General features: G+C 38.8%; 1 protein-coding gene across 1 annotated transcript in view; it reads right to left on the reverse strand.

Moving 5' to 3' along the window:
* LOC108927221 (BMP/retinoic acid-inducible neural-specific protein 1) overlaps positions 1–12,483 on the reverse strand; it is a 97,833-nt gene that overhangs the window by 57,503 nt on the left and 27,847 nt on the right. The gene's annotated exons all lie outside the window — the stretch shown is intronic.

Raw genomic sequence — 12,483 nt, forward strand, 5'->3', positions numbered from 1 at the left:
AAGTATTATAGTTCTAACTTTTATAAAAAGTTTGCTAATTGGCTGTAACATATAGTCAACATTTTAACAGACATTCTGGTTTTGTATGGATGAAGCAGTGCTATTTTATGTCACGGATATTGACATTGCTGTGGTTGTCTGTTTGGCTGAGCACCTGCTCAGCATCTATATTGCAGCCGCACATCAGCAGGAGGGCATTAGGTAGGTGACAGTCTTAAAGAACATAATCAATAATCGATGAATTGATTAGCCTATACACTAGTATTCAAGTTGTTGGCTGCTGTCATTAACATCAAGTGCATATGTTGTCTTGTGTGATGCATGTTTCTTTTCTCACGGTGATGTCACTCATTCCCTGGGGAGACGAGAGCCATTTCCACGCTGGGAAATCAGTCAATGCTTAACCCTGACACCCTTTCCAGCTCCATTTCTCAACTAATTACCGCCTCCTCCCAGCAGTAATTAACTAATCCCTCAGTGGGGGCTGATCATCACAGTTTTGAGAGGGTCGTGACATGCCTCTGTCTCCTGGTCCTTCTCTGCAATTCGGCTCCTTTTCATGCAAGCCGCACCTCGCCCCAGAAAATGTTTGGACTGCGGCCCATTTTTTTGATTTTAGGAAGAGGATCAAGGGAAGCTGTTCAGGGAACATGTTCTCCGTGGTGCACCTGAACCAGGGGAGAAAACCATTCATCTTATGCAAATACAGGTTCTCTCCATAGGAAGCTGCGGAATACGTATCTGAACCCTGCTACAGCATGACATTCATATTAGTCCTGCAGACATATGCCAACATGCAAAAGAGCTTTCGCTGCTGGCATTGCCAATGCCTAACTTATGTCGCTTCTGAGTTATGACTGCAGATGTCAACTGTAATGGTAATATGGCTTCCACTTCAGCACTGCAAACATGTTAAAGAGCTAAATTGACTTTAAAGTTAGGACTGCAGATGCATGCTAACTTCCTAATGTGATGTTTTGTTCTCTGGAGTGTGAGATGGCTCTTTATGGAGTGTCAGGACCCCCGATTTTGACCTTGACTTTGAATTTTCTCTTTTATCTACATCTAAATCCCCAGCAAAGAACTTTTGTGTGTTCACTACAGTTGTTTGCTGAGCGCCATAAACTTTCCCCTCACTTGCCGAAGGCCTCTCATTATTAACAAACTGCATGAGTAGTGAGGCTTCAGCTTGCTCTGTCATCACAGATAAAACTTCTCCAACCCTTAAAAATTACAGGCCAGTTAAACGTTCCCCTTGACAGGACATGCTAAGCAAATATTTTTGGAGATAACTAATTCAAGCTGTACACTTTAATTTTATTTGGGGCGTAATTTTAAATTTGCAACTTGAGTTTTGGGTTTATGGCGTATTTACTGCAAACGGAGGCAAGAAGGAAACGAGAGGAAAGTGATAAGGAAAGTCGATCCAATAAATGGTGACAGAAAGTAGTCATTGATCTCCAGAACATCCAAAAAACACAAACTCAAGCTGCAGAGCATGGCCCAGAAATGATTTATAACATGGATATTAGACCCAGCACAGCAATAGCATACTAATACTGAATCACAAATTGATTAGCGCCGGACTGATTAAAGTGATGAAGCAATTTGAATTTACAGTGGCTGGCAATTTTCATACACCACCCTGACATGTTACAGAATTAGAGTTACAAATACAACAAATGTGATTATTTAAAGAATTCAAAGGTCATTCTTAATAGCCTAATGAAAGTAACGCAACCTTGAGGGTGTATGCTGGTGTCTATATATGACCATCAGAATTTATATTTATTTATTACCTGGTGCTTTACTCAGAAAGGACTCATGGTGTACTACTTACAATTATTTACTGATTTAAAACAGCTGGTCATTCTTACTGCGTCAATTCAGCAGAAATACCTTGCTCAAGGGTACTACAGGATGAGGTGGGATTTGAACCTGGGTTCTTTCAATTTACACATTCTATATACAATACATTTAAACATTTACAGATATTTATATATGCCTAATTGTCTGGCACTGCATACAGTAGATGAATCTTCATGAAGTCAGGCTTTTTTTCCAAAATATTGAATGACTGTCTCTCAGTGCTAAAATAAGCCAAAACAGGATTAAAAAAAAAAAAAAAAAAACTATATGACCTCACTTTAGTGAATGATATGAAATGATGTGTGATTTTCAGAATGTGAATTCAGTACAATATTGTCACTCTCAAGAAAACACTGATCTGCTTTTAATCCTGTACCATGCAAGAATGACTAATGCATGCCTGTAGGTGTATATTCCTTTTATAGATTTTTCAAAACAATCAAAATTTTATGGGACTTATACTAAGAATGCTGAATATTGTTCTCATAGGGATGCTCAAGGACATATGGTGAATGGTTGTTACAAAACCCAAATGGGGACCACTGGCACAGTGGGATTCTTCAGCAAAATCTTTGTAAAAGCTTATCAAGTCTGCTTTATAGATTTTCAGTTTGTAATTACTCCCATTATAATGGCTGTCTAGTGCAAGCCTCTTGGCTCTCTCCTAGCACTTCATACAGTGTCCCTGATCAAGGAGGAACTCACTCGCAATTTTATAAATATGTTCATTCCCAATGATGTCCTCCAGCTCGCTCTTTGATTACAAAACAATGGTTATTCAAAGCCTTTAAAATGCCCTGATGAGTGGATTTGCATTTATATTGGATTCCTCAGACAAGACGAGAGCGGGAGATGGAGATTCAAAACAATGACCACTGATCACGGATCTGCAAACGCGCTCGACCTTGCTATGCATCATCAACAAATGCAGGGGGATTCTGACGGCAAAACTTTATTTCTTACTTTCTGCTTGTTCAGCCACAATATGACTGTGAATACATAGACTGCATTCATTCATTCTTCTCTTTCCTACCACCATATACTAAATTTCCTTATAAAAATAAACCAAACAAAAAAGTGGCTGCCAGTTGTCACAATTGACATTTTTTGTTCTTGATTGGATAAATGATTGCAGTCAAATGAACTGATTACGAGTATCATTAATCCAAATACATTCCTCTCAGAAACCCCAGGACTGATACCTGGATATTTCAAACACACTGGCATCTAGAAACTCCAAGAAATCCAAAGCACACATCCTGGAAATCACCATTTTTAAGCTATTTTTTCAAACATAGCTACAAATTCTACGGCTTTTCCCATCACCCATACAGCACTTTGAGCCCCAAGCAACCCGGAAGCAGTATATTGCATTTGGCTGCACAACAGTTATGTGGCTCCAGCTTGTTAGCACCTGGCGCATCTTGCTGCTCAACCAGTTACCCAGCATTAGTCAGCTTGTAATCTCTCTTGGTAATAAGGGCTGAGGGATTCTTTTTCTCCCCGCAAGTCTTGTTTCATCAGCTGGCCTCTAAATTACATAGACAATGGAACCCGTGGGGAAATTTACAAAGCTGTTTACTCCTCATTGTCATTAAGTTTATACTTTTTATCAAGCAAACAAAGGGGATGAAATTTTCCAGATGGGAGACCACAATTAAGGGTTTGTAGCCCTTTCTGAAGTATATTAGAAATGCCCAGTTGTATAGTTAATTGTATATCTGAATAATTTACGATTGTATTGCGTCAGACAGCAACAGAGAAGCTGTCAATAAATTCCTGGATTGTAGAAAGCTAGTGTGGAGTCAGGATGTAAATGGCATGTGGTAAACAGGAAAGATTTTTATATATACTGCAGTTTTTTTTTTTTTTTTGGCCCAAGTCGGACAACTCGATTTACTTACGAAAAATACAACTATTATAGTTGAAAATAAATGTGTGTGTGTGTGTGTGTGTGTGTGTGTGTGTATTTCTTCTTTCAGATTAAAAAGAAAGAACTTTATTTTATTGCATTATTTATGCAAGGTGACTTACAATGCCAGAATTAAGATTACAATGATTTACTTGATTTACATAGCACACTACTTTCATTTGACCAACTCAGTTTAAATAGGTAGATCAAGGGAATTCCAGCAAGACTGGGACTCAAAACAGGAACCTTAAGAACAAAAACCAGTGAGCCTTACCATTCCACTCTTTACTTGAAAAAATAAATGCACAAATTCGTAAATTATACTTTATTATTTTGAAGGACCATGTTGTTTCTTCAGGTGAAAGGAAATAAGGCTGCTGAACATTAACAGGAGAAAATAACTATGACGCTGACACATATTTAAACACCTGACCTCCACATGTATGTCAGTTTAAAGTTAAGAGTGAACCCTAAAATAACCTTTCAAAAAATAATTCAATCCCGAGAAAGCTGTTTACAAGCATGAGTAGATGAAATTCTGGAAAATTCCTATAACCAGAGTCAGTAACATGTTCACTAATTGTCACATAGGGCAAATTGTATTTCTAATTCAAGCAACTGACAGCTGAATTGTTTTATGCTGTTGTGATGTATTCATTGTGGTAAACTTAGTATGAAAAGAAATAATAGAACATTTTGGAGGAGAGAAAGAACTGAAAACATATACGTAGGCGTTTTGTTCCTGTAGGCATTTTCCGTCTATCACACAAATTCAGCATACTATTTTCAAACGACTCAACACACTTATCATAAATGCCTGTTTTTAGATTAATTTTAAATTTTGGTCTAATTTAAAAATGGCCTAAAAACTCACCTCTTCCAGATTCACTTCGCCCATGATTTCTTAAGCTCATGTAAGTTGTAAATGCTCATGCACCATAACTTTATGATCATGCCCGGATAACCGTTTATGCAGCCACTAATGCTGTATTGTTATGTAAATGTTTGTGTATCTCAAAAAAAAAAAAAAGTAGGTAGGTGATCAGGAATTGTTGAAATTCTGAGTTTCATGCAGCTAATCATGTGATGAACATTGGTTTATATGGTGGAAAGAAACAAACTAAGTCTACTTAAGAATCACACGTCTGCAACTATGTCTTTCTCCAAAGGTAATGCACAAATTGTATCTTCTACGAGATGCACGTTGCTTTGGAGGAAACCATCTGCTAAATGAATAAATGTAAATTTTGATAATGGCAATCAAGTCAAGTTGTAATTGTTAAAGAAGTCTTTAGAACAGTGCTTAAACTATCAAGTAAAAAAATCTGATTTATTCCTGTATGTGACAGTTTTCTCCAGAGTGACTTACATTTTTCAGCTGTTTGCGCTGACTTACTCATTTATATATCGGGGTATTTTTTATTTCAGCAATTTAAGGTAAGCACTTTGTGCAAGAGTACTACAGCAAAAGATTAGAATCAAACCTGGATCTTCAGATCCAAAGGCAGGTCCCTGCTGCCCCTAGAGATAGCACTGAGGATTTCATGTTTTGTTCATTACACTAGCGACAACAGAAATTGTGTTAGCACAGAGTCTATACGGTTTAAAAGCACAGAAAAACAACTACCCAAATCATACATTTATTCATTTAGCAGACAGTTTTCTCCAGAGCAACTTCCAATGAACTCTATGTAGTGTTATCAGCCCACACACCTTATTCACCAAGGTGACTTACATTGCTAGATACACTACTTACAATGGGTCACTCATCCATACATCAGTGGAACACACTCTCTCTGTCACTCACACACTATGCGGGAACCTGAACAGCATGTCTTTGGACTGTGGAAGGAAACCAGAGCACCTGGAAAAAAACCCACACAGACACGCAGAGAACATGCAAACTGCACACGGACTGAGTGGGGATCACACCCGTGTCCTCTTAGACCACCAAGGTGCTGCGAAACAGCACTATTCATTGTGCCACTGTGCCGCCCATTATTATGAATCATCATACAATCTTGATCCTTGTGCTTAAATATAAAGAGCAGAACAAACCAACTGTATGAAGGGAAGGTTTATCAAGCACGTAAAACAATCTCCTTAGCAGAATAAGTGTTGTATTCTAGTTTTGACCATGCATAAATCATCCAATACCTTTTTTTGCAATGAATTAGTTGAGGAGACAGCAATGGCCAGCCCTAAGTTATAAACTGGAGATGGAAAATATAGATGGAGTTAGATGGTAATATGAAATATGGATTTCCTTTTTGGTGCATAACTTGCTCAGAAAAATAAGTCAGAAGTGTTTCACAGTTGCAGATTTCTGGCAAAACTGCTTGAAAATCAACGGCAGTCATTTGTCCAACAGCTGTAAAGATGTCCAACAGATGTGATTGCAGATTTTCCGATTACATTTTTAATGAGAAATGCGTTGTGTTCTGCTCGGTATTGATGCAACATTTAATTGCCTTGTCGCTAGCAAGGTGATATTCTGCACTGACGGCTGAATTTAATGCTTGCTTCAGCTTGATAAGCAGTGGAGGCAACCTTGGTGAGCCTGTGCCAAGAACTATGCACCGCCTCAATGTATAATGCAGAACCCCCCCACAAGAGAATCAAATAATCAAAGCACGCCAAAGTTGAGCCCCACTCACACAAGGCAACCTCACAATGCTGAAAGTTGTTAATGCGGCTGGTCTCCCGAAACCGCTTTTCATATAAATGCGCTGCACCGGTGTACAACAGAGCTGTCAAGCTGCCACATATGCAAATGCAATGTTTATACACAGCAAGGGGAGACAAAAATAAAAAAATAATAACAATAGTAAAAAAAAAATCTGAATCAAGCTTGGGGCTGGGAAGGGGATGGACCACTGAGAGGAGTAGAGCTCTGCATCTCCCACTTCAGTGAATATTAATCAAAACGTATCAAAAGTAAAAAAAAAAAAATTGCTGGCATTATTCCGCCCATCCTGAATTCTAAGCTTTTGTGCCGGGTGAGAGGGGCTGGAGTGATGGGGATGGAGAATCAAAGCTCACAAGTTGCAGGAGGAAGGAAATCTCCCAGGTGACTGTTTTTTTGTACCTTTTGACAGTACGGGTGAAACGGAAGATTAACAGAGCGCCCTGGTCCTGTCGCTCAATATTCATTTAAAAAAAATATGGGCCTGGGATCAACATGCAACATAAAAGTTGTTGTGTGTCAGGAGTGTGTCAAGTTCCACATGAATATTGTCACATTTGGGAACAATTAAGGTTCAGTGTAAATTGTGAGACAGATTGGTGGCAAACAGGAGTGTGCTCCTAGGAAACCACTGTCTGTGTTCATATTTGACAGAGGTATGAACAGTGATACACCCTACTAACTGCAGTTACATAGATCTGCTTGAAATACGTATATTTGTGAAGCTGGTAGCACAGTGTTTAGAGCTGCTACCTTTAGGCCCAAAGGTTGTGGGTTTGAATCTTACCTCCAGCTGTAATACTCCTGAGCAGCATACTTACCCTAAAATTGCTCCAATAATAAAAAAAAAACTACCCAGCTGTATAAATGGACAAATAATTACAAATAGCTTAACACTGCAAGCTGCTTTGGAGAAAATTGAAACACTACACACACTTTCTGAACCACTTGTCCCATACGTGGTCGCAGGGAACCAGAGCCTACCTGGCAACACAGGGCGTAGGGACACACCCAGAACGGGACGTCAGTCCGTCGCAAGGCATCCCAAGCAGGACTTGAACTCTAGACCTACTGGAGAGCAGGACCCGGTCCAACCCACTGCGCCACCGCCCCCCCACACAATTGAAACACTAGTGAAATGTGAAAACTAAATGAAAAAATACAATGTCATGGAACAACTAGTGTACACTGACATCTGACCTTATACACCAAATTGAGACTAGATGTCTGTTCATAAGTTGCATTATTTGTAAAATTAGCAAAATAATAATTAATAATTTGTGCTTTCCTTCATAAACAAAGGAAATAGTTATACTTTTCTTATATTTAGACTTCGTATTTATTATTAACTTTAACCTTCATTAAAAAAAATAGAAAATTTATTTAAAAAAAACTGCAAAATGTCTCCTCTAATTCTTACTCAGTCCTGACTGCTCATCAAGTCATCACATACTCTAAGTGTGCAGTGTTTGTCATCTTGTTGATCACAAACATTAGACAAAAGCTGTAAACCCTGAGGAAGTGAGCTGACGTAAGGCAGTCTCATACTCCTGTGTGGATGCACTTTACTGCTGTCTATCAGCCTGGTGGGTCAACATAGAATATGTTCACTCCACTACAAACCAAAATTAGAGATAAATAGTGAAGAACATTAAAATGATTTAGCAATTAAACTAACTAAACAACATGTAGGTCATTGAAAATTCATGTGTTTTCTTTTCAAATATGAAAAGAGAATCAAGTAGTGGAATGAAGACACCAAAACTGAAAAAGTAAACATGGGAAGGTGGGTGAACTTAATTGGTGTTCTTAATTTTCTTTTTTTTTTTTTTAAATAAACCTTTTAATTTTTTTTGGAATAACACTGGATTAACTTTGTTTCGCTTTTGGTTTGATTTTAAAAACACTGAAATAATGATCATTACCAACAGTTGAAAATGAATAAATGAAGGTTTTTACAGCATTTTATTTTTTTATTGAGCCTTTGTAACATCTCGTTTACTTTAGTTAGCAGACACTTTTCTCCAAAGTGACTTCCAACGAACACTACGTAGTGTTACCTTACAGTATTAAGTACACTACTTACAATGAGCTGCGATTCCACACATCAGTGAAACACACTCTGTGTCACTCACACACAACAGGTGACTTTAGAGTCACCAACCTACCTGAACAGGATGTCTTTGGGATGTGGGAGGAAACACATGCAGACAGAGAGAACATGTAAACTCCACAGAGACTGAGCAGAACTCAAATTTACGTCCTCTCACACCACCCAGACACTGTGAGACAGCAACGCTCTCCGCTGTGCCACCCGTTCGTTTTCGAAATACAGCTTATAGTACTTATGACTCTGTATTATCTGAATTTTTTTGTTATCCAGCCCATCGCCAAATGGAAAATCAAGACAGTACTGTACTGTAACAGTAATGCGAAAACCAAATAGAGAAATGCATTTTCAATTTGTGGGGGGAAATGAAGCAAAACATAAGTATGGCTTAAATGTAAGACCCTCTTGTTTAAATGCTTCTGATGCTGCTGAGTACAGTAGGTGGCACCCCCAGGCACCTTGAGCATTTATCTCTGACACAATTCTGTCGCTCTTGCGCTCACCAAAAATTCTCCAAGCATAGGAGTCACTGTTTTTTGTCTTCCCTCCTCACGATCCCGACAATCCTGCTCATGTTTTCGGCATCTATAAATATGCATCTGAACGTCAGCTAGTTTTGGCTGTCAGTCTGCATTTGCTTTGATGACCTACATTCAGGCTGCTCAAAGACAAGGAGGAAGGCTGGCATATTTAAACAGTATTGACAGAGACACCTAGGCCCAACCCAAAAAAGTCAAAGTCACTCAATTAATTTGAGACTGCTCAATAAGATCCCGGGATCTGAGCTGAGCTGCTGGAAACGATAAAATGAAAGATACGACGGAGGAGCGTGGTGATGAGCTGCTGACACAAAGTGATCATTTTTGGCAAGCTGCGGCAGGATGTAAATATGGCTTGACATGACATAAATCTGAAAGGCACAATGCATGTCAGAGTAAATAATGCATGTTCAAGGTATGTACAGAATGTGTGGTTTTCAAAAACACCCTTTACCTCAATTCTTTAGAACCTCATTTGAATGACAGCAAACTGACTGCTTTGTATTTGATCCTATTCATTGTCAGACACACATTTATATATAGAAAGCATCTGTTGCCATATTTATGTGATCTACGCTACCTTGTGAGGATTTATTTGCATGATTTGTTAGCGCTACTTCGTTTAATTCTTTTCTTGCTTTTTTACCTGCTGGAGCCATTGCTTCAGGCCTTAAAACTGTAGTAAAAGCCGACGTTAAGCAGAGAAAACAATGGCCTTGTCACACTGTATACCATATATTTCAGCTTGGCATCAAGTCCGAAGACACAGAGACGGAAGCAGCTAAACAGTCCTGGGGCGAAAGGGAAGACCGAACAGTCCCTACTTAGTGCTTAGAGGATGCATAAAACTAGTTTGTACTCTCTAAACTGTACATACTAATGGACTGAGAATATTGTCTATTTTCCAGTAAACATGATTGAAAAACAACAATGTTCTCCTGCACTCCGGTGCTGAACAATATGCTCACATAAAACACAACAGGCATTCCCATGCTGGGACAACAACATCTGGAATTTTTCTATTGTTTCATGTGGCACACGGGGGAGATATAATATGCACACACATACACCACATAAAATGATACGCTGTCAAGCATGTGCACTCACGTGGATACACATATAAACATGCTCACAGATCTATATACACAAACAATCCTTGCACCAAAATTTGTACCTGCTTACCATTCTGGCTACCATCACTCCCTAACCCTCCCTTGCACCTAGTTACAACAGGCATGAAGTTACCATGAATCTGCCGTTTAAACCTCCCCATGTCCTCTGGTGAGAAGAACCAAGCATTTGTCACATATTGCTTCTACTTTTTTTGCAGAGAACCTAAGGTGTTCCTAACTTATACTATTTCCGAATTTATTCTCATGTGTATCTGCAAAAATTCACATGGCAGTGTATGTGTTTTAAAAGATATGTTGTTTTATTACCTCTGGTACACGCACTTCAAAGTGGGTAATACGCAAACAGCCAATTTTAATTGCTGCAAATCAAGCAAAAGTGCCTCTAATGTTTGAGCTGTATTAGGAAGCAGAAAGTGGGGTGTATTATCCACTAATGGGAGCATTTACCCACTGAAGAGTTTTAACAAGGTGCATCTGGCAGAGACGGCATTCACACCCCCGTGCTTCCTGCCTGTCCTATTAGCGCCACAATTTAATGGAATAACCATCCGTCATAGAGCTGTGCTTTCATATTGTTTACATAACCATGTCTAACCACTGTATTTGTTTACCTACTTTTGAAACCATTAAGCTCTGTGATTTGAAAGACTCTACACCACCCCAGCAGCAGTGCTCTCATCCTGGGAAGCCAGCCTTTCTGCTGCAGTTACAGCAATTCAAGATCAGGGCCAATTAGAGACCTAAAGGTTCATAATCATAAAACTTGCCTGGCAGAGTTGGTAGTCTTGGCGTTTTAAATTGTGGAGTATCACATTCCTGTGGAGATAATAATTCATCTGTCGTTTTTTCATATGCCTGGAAATAATTAAAGGTCTTCAGACTAACAACACCAGCTAGCATCTTTATTCAAGGCAACTTTGATTTTAGATTTGCACACTGATCTACTTACATAGATTAATCATTTATATAGCTGGGTGATTCTTGCTTTACCAGTTTAGTATAACTACCTTGACCAAGGGTGGTATAGCTGGAGTAGAGATTTAAACCCATGTTCAACAATTACAAGATGATGGCACTGCTGACCCTAAGTAAGCCATTGTGCGCACTGTGTATGCATGTTTGCATATGTTCCATCAAGGTTGGGCAATGCTTTTTGTAACACAGAGAATAAGATTTTTAATTAAAAGATCAAGTCAGAAGAACTGATTTTTTACTCTTCCATGATATGCTTAACCTAAATCGTTTCAGTAAAATATAATGCTGTACTGTATAAATCTTACAATTTAATTTAATAATAGATTAAACCTCTGTATATGCTAATGTGAAAAAAAGTTACATATAAAGTTTTTAGTGTTCGGTAATGTGTGTCCAGTGTAACATATGCTGTGAGTCTCAGTGATTCTTGACATTTTAGTTGGTCGGGGGTATGAAACTCAGCAACAAAGCAAAAAAATTTCGGAAAACTGAATTAAGAGTGGCCAGTGTCTGGTTAGGTTTAGGATTAATCGTATCGGTATGAGAAGATTTGATCCATGCAGCTGGTTAAAGTCTTTTCCCTGTCAACTATCCTCACCTAAAATCCCACTTTTATACATTTCTGTAACTATACTCTACAATAAACTAAAGCAATTTTCAAATTGCCTGTTCCCATTGCAGTGCTATACTGTAAGATGTATCAGAGATTGACATTTCCTTCCATCATCATCTCTTCTGTAGGTCTACCTCAGAAAAATCGCTTTATTATTCCATCCTTATATCTCACCACTTAAAGGCCATTCAGCTGAAATGTGAGAATTTTATTTGCCTCTACCGGTAACCTTGATCTACATTGTCATGGTTTCTTCAAAACCCACGTCGAGCAGTCTGCAAAACTGCATGCTGTGAGAACTGAGTTGTCGGCGAGGATGTTTCAAAGACTGAAATCCGTGTTTTGTGTGTACGCTAGCTATTAGCGTGGATGCATGGGCAAATTGTATGCCAATGAGGATGCTTTCTGCTAGTCTAGCTTTAGAACTTGTTCCAACACACAGCGTTTGGTTTCATCTGGGCTCTGTCCCTCCTGACTAAGTGAAGCTGCTGGAGATGTGCTTCAGGAGGCAACCGTAAATGAGCTAAAATGCTGAAATAATTAAAAATGCTCATGGGTAAACTAGGAATGAGTCACTGCAGAGTTGCTTGCTCCCTATGAAGAAACTGAAGATACATGCCAGTGGATCACACACAATGAGAATTGT

Source organism: Scleropages formosus, chromosome 6 (assembly GCF_900964775.1).
Source record: "Scleropages formosus chromosome 6, fSclFor1.1, whole genome shotgun sequence".
Classification (NCBI taxonomy): domain Eukaryota; kingdom Metazoa; phylum Chordata; class Actinopteri; order Osteoglossiformes; family Osteoglossidae; genus Scleropages; species Scleropages formosus.